Consider the following 16,200-nt stretch of genomic DNA (forward strand, 5'->3'; position numbering starts at 1 on the left):
TCAAAGTGCTTATTTATTTTTTTCTTTTTTTGTATATATTTTTTTATTGGAGTTCGATTTGCCAACATATAGTATAGTATAACAACCAGTGCTCATCCCGTCAAGTGCTCTCCCCAGTGTGCATCACCCAGTCACCCATTCCCCCCACCTACCTCCCCTTCCACTACCTCTTGTTAATTTCCCCGAGTTAGGAGTCTCTCATGTTTTGTCACCCTTTGATTTTTCCCACTCATTTTCTCTCCTTTCCCCTGTAATCCCTTTCACCATTTTTTATATTCCCCGTATGAGTGAAACCATATAATGATTGTCCTTCTCCAATTGACTTACTTCACTCAGCATAATATCCTCCAGTTCCATCCACATCGAAGCAAATGGTGGGTATTCATCATTTCTAATGGCTGAGTAATATTCCATTGTACCACAAAAACAGATCATGGAACAATAGATCATAGATAGATCAATAGAACAGGATAGATCAATGGAACAGGATAGAGAACCTAAATATGGACCCTCAACTCTATGGTCAACTAATATTTGGCAAAGAAGGAAATACTATCCACTGGAAAAAGGACAATCTCTTCAATAAATGGTTCTGGGAAAATTGGACAACCACGTGCAGAAGAATGAAACTAGACCATTCTCTTACACCATACACAAAGATAAACTCAGAATGGATGAAAGATCTAAATGCGAGACAAGAATCCATTAAATTCCTAGAGGAGAACACAGGCAACACCCTTTTTGAGCTTGGCCATAGCAACTTCTTGCAAGATACCACAGTTTTTTAAATTAGAAATTTGGATATTGTGTCTGCCAATGAACCTTCTTTTAAAATTGATTTTAGATGTAAGAAGCTTTTCCTTAAGTGTTGGCACTTCTGGTTTATGGAAAACCAGAATAAATTTTTTGAAGTCAGGAAAATTCCAGGACTTGTGATTATGGAGACACAGGCCTTCTCAGTGTTCCTGAAAACAGAGTTTTGGGTTTGCTAAGTTTTACATTGCAAAAGGCAAAGAATCAGTCCTTAAGTGACCTAGATAGAGGCAACGGTGACTGTGGTGTGTGTGTGTTTGTGTAGGAATGGGGAGGGTTTTTTGCAGACTAGCTGTTCTTTCTGTCCTTTCTCTTGTGCAAAGGCAGTAGCCGTGAGCCTCACAGTGTTTGCTTTGCTCTGTGGACACAGCTGGCTGGATTTTGTATGCCTGACATGCACTAGTATAAATATGGTGGGTAAGGCTCAAGGTCCATGAAGTCATCCTCCCACTATTCTTTTTTTATTTTATTTTAGTTTTAGTTTTTTATCATGGTAAATGGACTCTTGAATCCTCTTCCCCTTTTTCTCCCATCTCCCATGCCCCCACCCACCTCCCCTCTGGTAACCATCTGTTTGTTCTCTGGAGTTCAGAGTCTGTTTCTTAGTTTGTCTCTCTCTTTTCCCCTTTGCTCATTTGTTTTGTTTCTCAAATTCCACATATGAGTGAGATAATATGGTATTTGTCTTTCTCTGATTTATTTCGCTCAGCATTACACTCTCTAGCCCTATCCATGTTACTGCAAATGGCAAGATTTCATTCTTTTTGATGGCTGAATAATATTCCATTGTATATATAGACCACATCTTCTTTATCTATTGATGGACCCTTGGGCTGCTTCCATAGTTTGGCTGTTGTAAATAATGCTGCAATAAACACAGGGGTGGATGTATCTCTTTGAATTAGTGTTTTTGTATTTTTTGGGTAAATACTCAGTAGTGCTATTCCTGAATAATATGGTAGTCAACCTCCCACTATTTTTTTCCTTTCATCTTTGTACGATTCTTGCATTTAACCAGAATCAAATAGATTCTGAATAGAATAGATTCAAATGAAATCTATTCATTTGAACCAGAATCTTACTGGTGACTCATGTCCAGTTTTGGCTCTAAAAGTAAAGAAGAGACTGGGAACAATTGGATAGAGTCCACATAAGAACAAATATTTTATTTGACTGAATGCTTGGAAAACAGATCATATGCAAAATGCAATTAGAATTGTTTAACTTGGACCAGAGAGGGCAGAAGGAAGACATTACATACATGGGGACTAGCGCTAAACTCTTCTCCTTTTCTGTCTTTTTGGATGCAAATAGGATATAAATAATATTAATGCTTTATTTATTTCTCTCTGCTGAGAATCAAAAGAAATTGGGCTTGATTTGCAACACAGAGATATAGGGTGAATGTAAGGGGAAAATCCCAGATATTGGTCCTTGGAGTGTTTAGTTTTCTTTCTTTTTCTGGAAAATGAGAATAAAGCAGGCCTGGTTTTGCTGCAGTGCAACTAGTTAATATTTGCTAATATTAACAAGGTCCTGTGAACTAGGACCCTATTAAGACCCTGTGGAAGCCAGAAAATAGTATACTGTTTTCTGAAAAGTCCTGGTTTCAGAATTAGTTATTCTGATTGTTTTCATTCCTGAAGGTTAAATGCATCATAGTAAAGTGAGTGGAAGGAAGGTGTGAGCACTTGTCCTGCTTTTTCCATTACTAACTTTCTGACTTTGGACAGCCCATAGTATCCTCATTTATAATGAGATGATGATGGTGGCTTTCCTTCTTACTTCACACATTATTTTTATTTATTTATTTATTTATTTATTTATTTATTTATTTATTTATTTTAAAGATTTTATTTATTATTAAAGAGAGAGAGCACAAGCAGGGGTTGCTGGCAGACGTAGAAGCAGACTCCCCACTGAGCAGGGAGCCTGATGCGGGGTTCAACCCCAGGATCATGACCTGAAGGCAGATGCTTAACTGACTGAGCCACCCCTGTTTTAAAAATTTTTTTACAAAAACAAATTGACTTTTAGGAATTTCTTTTTGCTTTCTCTCTCACTCATTCCCTCTTGCTCACTGTATTTTATTATTTATATATTTGACTTTTCATAGATGTTGGTTCATAGATGTTGGTTGCAACTCATAACCATGTTTTTAAATTAAGAATTAAGATAAAGTGTAGTACTCATTCTGTTACAAAGTGTCAAGACTTCTATTTGTGGTTGGTTATCTTACTTCATAGGTTATTAAGTCTGTCAAATAAGATAAAATATATGACAGTGTTCTATAAACTGTTGAATGCTGAACAAATATAGTAACTGTTATTAATTCGGATGAACCATTCTTTAGATCTTGATCAAAGGTATTTCAAGCTGAAAGTATTTGAATTTCAAAACCTGTGAATGTGAAATCTATTCATTTGAACATTCTTCTATTTGCCCACCTACTCATCACTCAGAGAGTATCTACTCTGTGGTAAGTATTATAGTAGGCACAGGATGCAGTGATGAATCAGATACTGCACCTGGCTTTAAGGAGGCAGGTGACAGTCTAGTAAGGGCAGATGGAACAGTAAACAGATAATTACAGTACAGCATGGTAATTGCTCTGATCTGGCCAGGCCAAAGGGACTGTAGGACCTCACTTGAGGCCCCAGATCCAACCTTAGGAGAGTTTACCCTCTTCATCATTTAAGGGTGTTAAATGCATCATCTTAAATGTAGTAAGCATTTTGATTGACACTAAGTATATTCACATTGTTGTGATACCATTCCCATCATCCATTCCCAGAACTCATCTTGCAAAACTGAAAGTCTGTGCCCATTCCCTGTCCTTCCACCCAGCCCCTGGCAACCACCATTCTACTTTCTGTCTTTACAAATGTGACTAGTTAAGGTGCTTCAGATAAATAGAGTCATTACAGTATTTGTTCTTTTGTGATGGCTTATTTCATCTAGTACAATTTCTTCAAAGTTCATCTATCTTGTAGCATGTGTCAGAATTTCCTTCCTTTTAAGGCTAAATAACATTCTATTGCATGTATTCCCATCCATTTTAAGCTTTTGATTATGGCTCACAATAAGTAATGTATTTTAGAGCCGCCTTGGCAGCTCAGTCAGTTGAGTGTCCAACTCTTGGTTTCAGCTCAGATCATGATCTCAGGGTCGTGAGGTTGAGCCCTGCATCTGGGCTCTGCAGTCAGTGGGGAGTTTGTTTGAGATTCTCTCTGTCCCTCTCCATCTTCCCCTCCCCCCACCATGTGCTCTCTTTCTCTCAAAATAAATAATAAATCATAAAAAATGTAGTTTACATCATAACTAGTACACATGTATGTATTATGTTATTGAAATAATACATTGTTGGTATATGTTACGTAATAATAATATATATTATTATATTATTGAAATAAATGTTTTACCTCAAACCACTGTTTCTACATGTGATATTTTATCTCCATTCTGTGTCTTAAAAAGAGCCTAGGGGCACCTGGCTGGCTCAGCGGTTGAACATCTACCTTTGGCTCAGGTCATGGTCCCAGGGTCCTGGGATCAAGTCTTGCATTGGGCTCCCTGCAGGGAGTCTGCTTTTCCCTTTGCCTATGTTTCTGCCTCTTTCTGTGTCTCTCATGAATAAATAAATAAAATCTTGTTAAAAATTAAAAAAAATTAAAATTCTAGTCACAATCCTCTTTTTTTTTTTTTTTTTTTTTTTTAAGATTTTATTTATTTATTCATGAGAGAGACACAGAGACACAGGCAGAGGGAGGAGCAGGCTCCATGCAGGGACCCCGATGTGTGACTCAATCCTGAGTCTACAGGATCACACCCTGGGCTGAAGGCGAGCTAAACCACTGAGCCACGGGGGCTGCCCCTAGTCGCAATCCTCTTAATCAATTTCATGACACACTAATGGGTTGTGATCCCTAGCTTATAAATAATTGGTCTGTTTGACATTGAAGTTACCCAGGATGATAGCAAGACTTGGCATAGAGTGGAAGACTAGAAGTTTGGTGCCAAAGTGTTCAATGAATAAGGAGGGCCTAAAACATAGCTTCATACATTTATCTTAATGAATGGCTGTAATTTCAGGACAATCTATTAAGTAACGGTCCAAACTATAATTTCTGGTGTAAACAGGATAATTCACAGATTTGCTGATTTTTTCCAATAGTCCCTAGCTGGCATAGGGTTTTTCACTTTGATTTATTCACTGCTAGTGACTGTTCCACTCCATTTTTCTATGACAGGGAAGAACCGGGTAAATTGCCTCCTCATATTCCTAGATCCCCACATCTGATCTGGGAAAGAGGAAGAGAGGAGGGGAAACTTGGCAACAAGTGACTGTGACCTGCAGACCCTGCAGTGCTTCCAAAGACTCCAGCTGTTTGACAGCTGCAAGAATACCCCAGAGGGAGAGGCAATGTCCAGAGGAGATGGTGGGGTGGAGTTTAGGCCTCAGGCTGGACCTTGGGGACAGGCCTTGCCAAGAGAAGAATGTAGGGCCCAGGAAACAATGAATATTGAGGGTTAGGCCCCCCACTGAGTGTCTGTTCACTGAGAAGGGAACAGCGGCAACTTCATGTCATGATGGTCTGAGGAGACCAGAGGATTTCACCACTGTCTCCCTGGGTCTCCACACTCCCAGCTATTTCTGTCAAACATTAACTCAAAGTGTCAGGAGAGCTTTGTCCTTATTAATTAGCTGATCTCTGTGGTGTTCCCACAGGATGAGGTCAGAGAGATTGCCATTTGATAGCAATGAAAAAATAGGCAGAGATGAGGAGGGAAATCATAGGAAAATTAATATATTCATTAAATATTTACTGAGCAGCCACTGTGTGCCATGGGCTGCATTAACTATTGAAGATACGATGTGAATAAAGACACAGTCTAATTTTTTAAAGATATTGACCTAAGCGGGATCCCTGGGTGGCGCAGCACTTTAGTGCCTGCCTTTGGCCCAGGGCGCGATCCTGGAGACCCGGGATCGAATCCCACATCGGGCTCCCGGTGCATGGAGCCTGCTTCTCCTTCTGCCTGTGTCTCTGCCTCTCTCTCTCTCTGTGACTATCATAAATTAAAAAAAAAAAAAAGATATTGACCTAAGATGTGGGGATGGGGATGATCAGACCAAGCATTTTAAGTTAAGAACGTGGAGTTTGTGAAAGTCCAGTGATGAGAAAGAAAATTCAGAAAAATGGAATTGAGATTGTTCATATTAGGACCGGACAGCTAGGCAAGGAATGATCTTGCCAAGAATTTGATGAAGTCTATTTGGATGATGGGAATCACAGAGAACCCTCACAGATGCTTCATCACTTAGGCTGCATTTCATCTTTGTAACTTAGCAAGATCAGTGGAATGGGCACTTACTTATTCTCATCTGTCTATCCTCCCCCCTTATCCTCTTTCTTTGATAAAGGAACTAAGGATAAAAGAGTAAGTAACTTGTCATATGTTACCCAGAAAGAGAAACCAGATGTTCTAACCCATGCTCTCTCCACTACTCCAGGACACTTTTTCAGGTTCAGACTCTGTTCTCCAAACTGCACAGTACTTCAAGTTCTAGCTCTGGTAGGATGAACTGCCCCAGCTAGGAAAAAGGGCATGTTGGCTTCACATATATTGGTGCTCAGAGGCAGCACTGTATGTCACATGCATGAGTCTGATGGGCACTGAGAACTCAGTCCTATCTTTCCTTCATTCCACATCACACAGTTTGGAAATAGTGCCAGAAGCCAACATTCTCCTAATTGAGGAAGAAATGGAAGGTTGACATCCAAGAACACAATGTGTTCTCTTTTTGGTAATCCAGAAAGACACTACTCTCTTCTCTTTTTTTTTTTTAATTTTTAAAGATTTTATTTATTTATTCATGAGAGACAGAGAGAGGCAGAGATACAAGCAGAGGGAGAAGCAGGCTCCATGCAGGGAGCCTGATATGGGACTGCATCCTGGGTCCCTAGGATCATGCCCTGGGCTGAAGGCAGCGCTAAACCACTGAGCCACCCAGGCTGCCCAACACTAGTGTTTTCTTAGCTCAATGAATACTGAAGGAGAGCCTTAGGGTAGAGGTTGGCAAGATGTGGGGGTGATGACTGGGTGGGGTGGGGAGAAGGGAGAGGGAGGGTTTGAGAGCATAGGTGGAACATTTTCCAGGAAATAGGTGTGTTAGTTAATAAGACAGGTGATTGGCCTTGAAAACAGATCATGGCCTTACTTTATTTTACCTCACTGGTAGAGACCTGGTGACTCATTAGGCCAAAGCCTTTTTTTTTTGTTTTGTTTTTGTTTTTGTTTTATTTATTTATTTTATGATAGTCACACAGAGAGAGAGAGAGAGGCAGAGACAGAGGCAGAGGGAGAAGCAGGCTCCATGCAGGGAGCCCGACGTGGGATTCGATCCCGGGTCTCCAGGATCGCGCCCTGGGCCAAAGGCAGGCGCCAAACCGCTGTGCCACCCAGGGATCCCCCAAAGCCTTTATTAATTCAATAAATGATAGCCACCACTTCACTGGGTTGGAAGTTGGAAATACAGAAATAAAATACACAGCTCTTTACCCTGAGGGAGTTAATAGCTTAGTGGTGTATTCATTTAAGTAAACGCAGAGCATACTACAGCACAGTTAAGTATAGAGTACTACAAGAATACAGATAGGAAGGCATTTTATCTGAGAGAGGTGAAGAGGGATTCAGGAAACATCCTCAGAGGAGATGATAATTGAGCTGAACTCTGGAGGGTTAGTCCAGTCCAGGAAGTAGGAACGGGCTCCCAAAAAGAGGGAATAATTTTCTCCAAGTCCTAGAGAGACTTGGAGAAAGCAGGGTTGGTCGGGAAAATGGCAGAGGGCTTTATGCCTGGACATGTGGGTGTGAGAAACAAGACTGGAAAAGTAGGTAGGGACTTATCCTGAAGGTGATGGACAAGCACTTCCAATAGAGGGGATGAGTCTATGTTCCTCAAAGGAGTTCTACTGGCTGGGCCACCAGTGTGTAGTCAGTGGTTACAGCCCTCAGTCAAAGCTGCATCATCTCTGAGTCCAAGCTCAGGAGGAAGCTGTGCAGTCATGCCAGTGGAAGGGAAAGTGAGAAGAAGGCCAGTGGGCAGAGGTTCTCAGCCATTGTGATGAGACATAGCTATGGTATTCTTGGATAGACCAGAGGATCAAGGATTCTATCTATATACTTTGAGACTACCATGCTAAAGCCAATAACTTCTTCAATGGTTCTCAAAAATGGGTTTTTGTAGAGTGGAGCAGGACATGGCAGCTGTGTTTGCAGCTGTATACTAGTATTTAGTGCAGGGACTAAAGGGCAATATTATTTCAAATGCAATGACTATATAGGAAAGGAGGAAAGGAGGAAAGATGAGAGGCTGGAGAGATAACACTGTTGGAATGTGGCTCACTTTGGATTTCCTGGGTCTGCCATGTCTGAGGGAGTGTGGAAACCCAGTGTGATAGCCCAAGAGAATGTTTTATTGCTCTACTTATTATTAAGAATGTAAAATGGATGAGGCAGCTAACATACCAGTTCCAAACATACAACCCTGTGCCCTTTCCTGGGGAAGCATGCAAACATGCAATGTTCTGCTGCTCCCTGTTCATGCAAATTCCCTTCTCTGTATGGCTGCCGAGGATTGGGGGAAGAAGAATGCACAGAGGGGAATGTCATTTGCTTCGAGTTTATTTTGCGTCGATCTATTGGAACCACACCATTGTTCCCCCAAATTCAGGTAGAAAGGGAACAGGTGGGAGACTCCTTGGTGAGGTGCTTAAATGGATATAACTCAGTAAAGTAAAGTAACTGGGTGGTCAATCTAACTGTCTCCAGGGAAGATTCTTCATTAGATGTCCCCCCACCCCCAAATCATAGCTAGGCTCAGCAGCTTGCTGCCCTCCTGAAGCCCACAGACTTGAAGTACCATGATATTCTGCAGGAGAATGACAGCCACAGGGCAATTCTACTAAAACACTTGCAGCTCAGCTATCTGAGCAATCTTTTTCTCCCTTCTTGCCACCCTTCTTCTCCTAGTTCCTTTACTTCTCTCTCATGTTCCACTAAGCAAAAAGATGACCAATATTAAGGGCTTCTTCTCTTGCCTCCTCTTTGAATCTCTCTTTTGTCCATTCTCCTTTTTCAGTTCTCCCTGCAGCCAGTTCAGCTGGGCTTTAGTCTTAAAGGTGAAGGAAGCTACTAGAGCACTATGTGTCACCTTTGGGCAGGTTGGTACTTTATCCTCCAAAATGTTAATCAGGGCCTTTGCTATTGTATACCTCCAGAGGGCATCATTTGCCTTGTGGTTTATCTCATATAAAGGGTGCACCTTTCACATAGGACACAATGTAAGGGTGCCCTCTGGAATTGTGCAACTCAGTTGCCTCAATTTCAATGTGGGAAAAAAGTCTGCCAAGCATCAAGTCTCTTGGGAGAAAATGTTGGTCCCTGGTGAAGACCAGATTCTCTGACTGGATATTTAGGCCTGTGAATATTGCCTCTGTGTATTCAAATCTCCGATTACTCTTAACCTGAGATTCAGAACCTTGTGACATAGAGACCTTATATTTTTCCGAGATTGATGATCTGAACATGCCATGTGCCATCCTGACTGCCCATCTTGCTCCTGGAGTTCCTTCCAGCTGGAATGCCTTCTCTCTAGATCCAAATTCTACTTAATCACTGACAGCTTGCATTCCATTCTGCTAGAAAGCCTTCCTTGTCCATCCCAGTTCAGTGATACGTTTCCTCTATTCTGCAAACTCTGTTATAGGTCTGTTCCCCTCATCTGGCACTTTACATCAAATCATAACAAACTACTGCTTAAAAACAATGGTTTCCCAATAAGAACTTAAGTCACTTGTTTTAGCCTTATAAGGAGGCCCTGTGTGATTTGATCCCAGACTAGTTCTCTGACTTCACTTCTTCCTACCCTTATCCTCATCCAATCCCCTTTAGCTGTACTGGCTTGCTCTCAAACTCACTAAGCTCATATCCATCTCAAGGCTTTGCACTCACTGTTCCCTCTGCTTAGAGGACTCTTCCTCCAGACACCCAGGGGCTACCAGAAAGTAATATCTGTGAGGACAGAAGCTTTTGCTTTTGGTGTGTTCACCATTGTGCTCCAAGTGGCTTGAATGGTGCCTGGCCTATGGTGGGTGATCAATTGGCTACATGCTGGATGAAAAGTATAAATAATAGACTGTCTTGCATTGTTTGTCTCTTTCTTTTCTCCATCTTTCCTTTTGTACCTAGCCATTCCCCCAATCATAAGCATCCTGAGGACAGAAATCTGGTCTGATGACTTGTTTCTCCCTCATTAGCTAGCCCATTGTCCTGAGCATAGGTGCTTTAATAAGTGTTTGTTGACAGAATGAGACAGAATGGGGGGAAAGAGTTCTCTCATAGTTTTCCCACCAGGCAGGCTCAGCTGTCTTCAAAGCAGAAAGAGAATAACTCTTGTCTTCCCAGGGCTGCTAATTCTTGAGTTCAACAAACCGGCCACCAGCCCCAGCCTGTGGAATGTCTGCTCCTATCACAGCTGAGCTGTTCTCTGAGTTCTTTCTCACCACTGCCACCATTACCATCTGAGCTGGTTGGGCTCAGAGGAGGTCTTTGACCTTCTAGAACTGAACCACCCCTGCTAGCATATATCTAATCTCAGGAAAAAACAGGGTTCTGCTAAAGTAACTGTTTGGTTTACAGAGTGAGATCTAGTAAGATTTATGAAAAGATCATGACTTTGGCTGCTATATTTCAAAACCCAGGCAGACATTTGGGTGATAGAGTTAAATATTCCAAACTTACCTCATACTCCCTCTGTCTCTCCCTCTCTTTCAAGGGTGAGCATTCTGTTCCTCTTCCAAAATCCAGTCCTTCTCCATATTTGGGAATCTGGCATGGGCAGTAGGGGCACAGCCTTCTTGGTGTCTGCTGGGAGCTGTAGTTCCCAATGAGTGACGGCTGTTTTTTTCTGGCCAGCAAGTGTGTTGTCCTTTCTCAGAAGTCTACGTCTATAAACATACAGTGGAGTGGAAGGGTGCTATTAGGAGGCTTGCCTTCTATTTTCAGCTCTCTGGTTTTATGCAAGGCACCACTCTTCTGTGGCTTGATCTCCTTGCCTGCAAAATGGGGATAATTATCTCTCTCTTTTCCTGGCTGCCAGATTGTTGGGTGGGGTAATTAGCCAGTGCCCATTAAATGCTTTGAGCTTATTCCAGCAAGGAGTGCTTTATAAATAAAAATTGTTATCTTTAAAGAAGAAAATATTAATTTTCATTTCTTAATTGCCTCCACAAACCAAATCTGCCTGTATGTCAAAAAGATTCTATTTAACTCCTTGTATATGCCTTCCATCTACCCTGTTTTCAATGTTTTCCCTGCATCTCATTCTATTTTGTTTCATCATCTCTCATTTCGTGTCATCAAGAATAAATGCTCTCTCTCTGTCCTCTCTGAAAGTAAAGGATAAGACAGACCAACTCTGCCTTACATCCAAAGCACAAGAAAACATGAAGAAGGAGTGATTTGGACCTGATCTGAGCTCTACAATTTCACACCTTCCCAACTCGCAAGTGCATGTGATCAAGAGCTTGGTCTCTGTGGAAGAGACTGACCTTTGTTCTCGTTGAAGAAGAAATAGATTTCACTACAGCAGGACTGGCCCAGTGTAGTGGAAACAGCAGTAGATTTAGAATCAAATGATTGGGTCCTGGCTCCAATTCAGGTGAATTATTTGACCTCTCTGGCCTTGGTTTCTTTAGCTATGAAATGGAAATAATAATATATTATAGAGTGTTTTGTACAACGTTGCACTAAGGTTAGTTGTTATAAAATGCAGGATGATGCTGTGATTAAAAACAGGATCTCTGGGCAGCCCGGGTGGCGCAGCGGTTGAGCGCCGCCTTAGGCCCAGGGCGTGATCCTGGAGACCTGGGATTGAGTCCCACGTCGGGCTCTCTGCATGGAGCCTGCTTCTCCCTCTGCCTGTGTCTCTGACTCTCTCTGTCTGTGTGTCTCTCATGAATAAATAAATAAAATTAAAAAAAAAAAACACACAAACACAGGAACTTCGGGCACCCAGGGGAATTAGTTAAGTGTCCAGCTCTTGATTTCAGCTCAAGTCATGATTTCAGGGCCCTGGGATCAAGCCCCAGTATCTAGCTTTGTACTCATCGGGGGAGTCTGCTTGAGATTCTCTCTTTCCCTCTGCCCTTCCCCACTCTCTAAAATAAATAAATAAATCTTAAAAAACCCCAACAGGGAATGTTAAAGTCAGACACATTTCGATTAAAATCTCACCTGGATTTCCTGTGGAAATTGATCAAATCACTGCTCTCTAAATCTTAGTTATAATATCTCTGGGGATAGTGAGGATTACAGGAGACACACACAGAGAGAAGCGAGTACTGCAGGGGGAGAGGGAGAGAGAAAAGCAGGCTCCTAGCTGAGCAGGACTAACCGATCTTAGGGTCAGTCCCAGGACCATGAGATTGTGACCTGAGCCGAAGGCAGACAGACACTTAACCGAATGAGCCACCCAGGTGTCCAACTTACCTCACTTTTAATCATCTTACTTTGTAATAAATAAAGTAATGTAAGATGCTTCTTAATTGTAAAGTACTACACCAACATGAGGGATGATTAGAATTAAACCCATAAAAAAGGGAGATGGGACTTCCCAGAGTTTTCCTTGCAGCTTCAGCATGACACAGGATTAAAGATGTGCAAGTGCTTTTGAGCTACAAAGAACTACAAAAATGTGAATTGTTACTAGTAACAGCAAGATTATTTGTTTCTTGTTTTAGGTAGTGGGTAACAGCAATATCCTATTGGAAAATAAAAAGGATTCCTATGACACACTGTGAATGAGTAAGTCAGGTTATAGGGCAGCATAATAATGTATAATTATATATATATACTATGTGTATTTATGGAAGGATGTTCATCAAAATATTAAAACTTGTCATTTATGGGTGATGGGATTTCAGGTGATTCTTAGTCCCTTATACTTTTCTGTCTTGTTTGGATTATTTTTTTTTAAGATTTTATTTATTTATTCATAGAGACAAGAGAGAGAGAGAGGCAGAGACACAGGCAGAGGGAGAAGCGGACTCCATGCAGAGCCTGACGTGGGACTCAATCCAGAGTCTCCAGGATCACGCCCTGGGCTGCAGGTGGCGCTAAACCGCTGCACCACCGGGGCTGCCCTGTTTGGATTATTTTTACTCTGGATCTGGATAATTTTAACAAAAACAGTTAAAAGACTAAAGAAGAGCAGATATCAAACAGGCAGATCTCAGGTTGTAAAACACTAGGAGAATCTATTCGGTCATCTTTTATCCCAGAAAACATTTTCTTGGGTATGGAAAATAGAGTTTCTGGCAACAAGGAGAAGTTTGTGAACATGGTGATGACAAGTCCTGTGAAAAGGAGTTGGCGGGAAATGGAATCCCTCCAAGATGACCCCGAGGAGAGGAACAGGTGACCCTTTATTTCTGTTTATTTCCTAGGCTGTAATAATATGGTAGTTTCAATCATTTCCTGTGTGTACCTGAGTTTCCTTATTTGCTATGGTAACACGTGATTCCTGTTTTTCTGTCTCTGTTCTTTCTGGTCCCTTAGCCCTGGCTGTCAGGTAGAACTAGCAACTCACCTACTCATTCATGTGGCCCAGGTAATCACCCTTTGTCACGACTGATTAGAGAAAGGGTGTGGTGAGCCTACTCCTAATGGGCTTCCACGGTCCCGCTATATTTCAGAACCCGATGCACAAGGAAAAAACCTCCCAGCAGGACACAAAACAGCATGCCTTACCATTCATGATAATCTTCCCGGTAAACTTTCCACAGGCAAGTCCACACAAGCTTGGAGGCAGCTTGTCTGTGGTGCAGCCCGTCCCCAACGAGGACAGAAGAATGGGCATGGAGGATGGGCAGGTTCTTCCTTGCTGTCACGAACAATTGTCTCCAGGAAGAACTGAAAGTTTTCAGATTTTGGCATCGAAGCCCATGTTAATGTGGAGCCAGGAACAAACAGGGCTGCCATGGTAGGACTTGTAGGTTGTAAAGCCTCACAACTCCAGAGGGTACGTTCAGACTCCATGTGAATAGCACCTCCCGTAGTTGAGCCTGAATGAATCCTAGGAAGGGTATTTTTCTCTCCCACTGAGCTTACTGGTTTGTAGAAGAGGCCTTTGCAACAACAGATTGGAGCTTCCCTGCATAGTCGTTAATTTTTTAAATGAACTGAATTTCCCTTGGTTAAAAAATATGGTCAGACATCTGCTTTCCTCACTTTACTAACTTTTTAATGTTCTTTCTGGAGTCAATCTTATTCTGCTCCAGAAACAGTGGCTGAGTGGGGTCAGAGTACCTGTGGACCATAGCACTAGACTAGGGGTGGGGATACCAAGATGCTCTTGAGGTCACTGTCTGAGAGTAATAATTAAAACAAATGCAAAGGTAAATTGCAATTCCTTTTAGTTATTTTATGCTTATTGTGTTATTTGCTTTAGGCCTTGGACACATGCAACAGTGTTGGGCAAATATTTGTTTTACTTGCTGTACTCAACGAGTAAGAAGTCCAATTTTAGGGTTAACTTACACTATCAGGATTGCTAAGACTGAAGGCCTGCCCTTCAAGAATTTATTTTATTTTGTTTACATACTTTTTAAAGAATTTATTTATTCATGAGAGACAGAGACATAGACAGAGGCAGAGGGAGAAGCAGGCTCCATACAGGAAGCTCGATGAGGGACTCGATCCCGGGTCTCCAGGATCAAGCCCTGGGCTGAAGGCAGATGGTCAACCACTGAGCCACCCAGGCGTCCCTCAACAATTTATTTTAAATTGAAGTATAGTTGACATACACTATTATATTAGTTGACATACAGTATATATTAGTCATATTATATGACAACTATATTATATATAGTTGACATACAATATTATATACAAGTAGTGATTTGAGAATTATATGCATTACAAAATGCTCACCACTTGTTCTCTTTTTTTAGATTAAAGTTTCCTTGAGGTTCTTACCATACCCTTCCTTTCTTACTACCTTTACCTGGATGCGGTTAAAATTAAGATTTCTGGAAATCCTCCCAACATTTCTCCCTTCTCCACCATTCCTCAAATACTTTAAGGTATTTGACTCAAAATTGCACTTCAGGAGATAATTTCAGGAAATAACTTGGGACGTAAATATTCTCTCATGGTTCTCAGCCTTTTAAATACAAGTAATCACTTTTAATTACATCTCCATCAATCCTATGTTTTGGAATGCTTTGTCAACTAAATAAAATCTATTAACAAATAAGCATTTATTGTAGGTAAATATACAATTTCTTCTTGAAATATTAAAACTGTGTCTTGAGAACCCTTCCATCCCCCATAAGGCCTGCTAGGTGCAAAAACTGTAGGTTTTGAGAACTACTGCTGCTCTCATGGAGAAGACAGAGGAGAGGAGAGGAGATAAGAGGGGAGGGGAGGGGAGGGAGACTCTCTCTTCTCCGTTCCCTTCTCCCTCCCCTCCCCTCCCCTCTTGCAGTGCAGTGATTGTCAATGCCTGGCAATAGCCCCATGTGCTGCCAGTATCTGTACATTAACAGTGACCTTGATGCTGTAAATTACCCCAAAGTACAATTAGTGGCAGGGATTTCTGGGCTAGTGAGGAAAACATGTTTAAGCCAAGGTAAAGTCCTCTCTGGGTCGGTATGTGGTAGAGCAAGCTACCTTCTTCAGCTATGTAATATTAATCTATTGCTTAACCTCTCCTGGCCTCAGTTTCCTTGGCTGTATGTAGTATGATAAGCCTCCTTCCAACTCTAAAATTCTATCAGTCAGGGTGACTCAGGTTATTTGATTATTTCCTAGGAAATAAGGAGGAGACAACAAGAAGGAACATTGCAAATTGCCTGTGGGCAGGAAGGTAGGCCAGGGGTATTGGTATCTGGAAACACATTTAGATGTCTCTCCTTTTGTTTTGTTTAAAGATTTTATTTATTTATTCATGAGAGACAAAGAGAGAGGCAGAGACACAGGCAGAGGGAGAAGCAGGCCCCATGCAGGAAGCCGGATGCGGGGCTCAATCCCGGGTCCCCAGGATCATACACCCCGGCCAAAGGCAGGTGCTAAACTGCTGAGCCACCCGGGCTGCCCAGATGTCTCTCCTTTTGGAGGGGCTGGTTGAGGGCATGTATCTCCTCAGCTTCCAACCTCTTCACACAGTGCTCACCAGAGAATGTCAAGACCAAACGATGCAGAATAGCTCAGGAGAGGTGGGGTTCCTCCTGAGCAATGTGTGCCCATTGCTAGACCATGCAGTGAGATTCTGTCCCTACCCTCAGGAAGGGCACTGTTGAATAGGGAAATGGCACAAAT

General features: G+C 41.9%; 1 protein-coding gene across 3 annotated transcripts in view; it reads right to left on the reverse strand.

Moving 5' to 3' along the window:
* MICAL3 (microtubule associated monooxygenase, calponin and LIM domain containing 3) overlaps positions 1-10,953 on the reverse strand; it is a 266,829-nt gene extending 255,876 nt beyond the window's left edge. For 2 of the 3 annotated variants that reach the window (XM_072766402.1, XM_072766389.1), the window contains exon 1: positions 10,621-10,953. The gene's annotated coding sequence lies outside the window, so the exon portion shown is untranslated. The remainder of the gene's footprint in view (positions 1-10,620) is intronic. The other variant, XM_072766415.1, reaches the window with a different exon arrangement.
* Positions 10,954-16,200: the final 5,247 nt, after the last annotated feature.

The sequence above is a fragment of the Vulpes vulpes genome, chromosome 8 (genome assembly GCF_048418805.1).
Source record: "Vulpes vulpes isolate BD-2025 chromosome 8, VulVul3, whole genome shotgun sequence".
NCBI classification, from domain to species: domain Eukaryota; kingdom Metazoa; phylum Chordata; class Mammalia; order Carnivora; family Canidae; genus Vulpes; species Vulpes vulpes.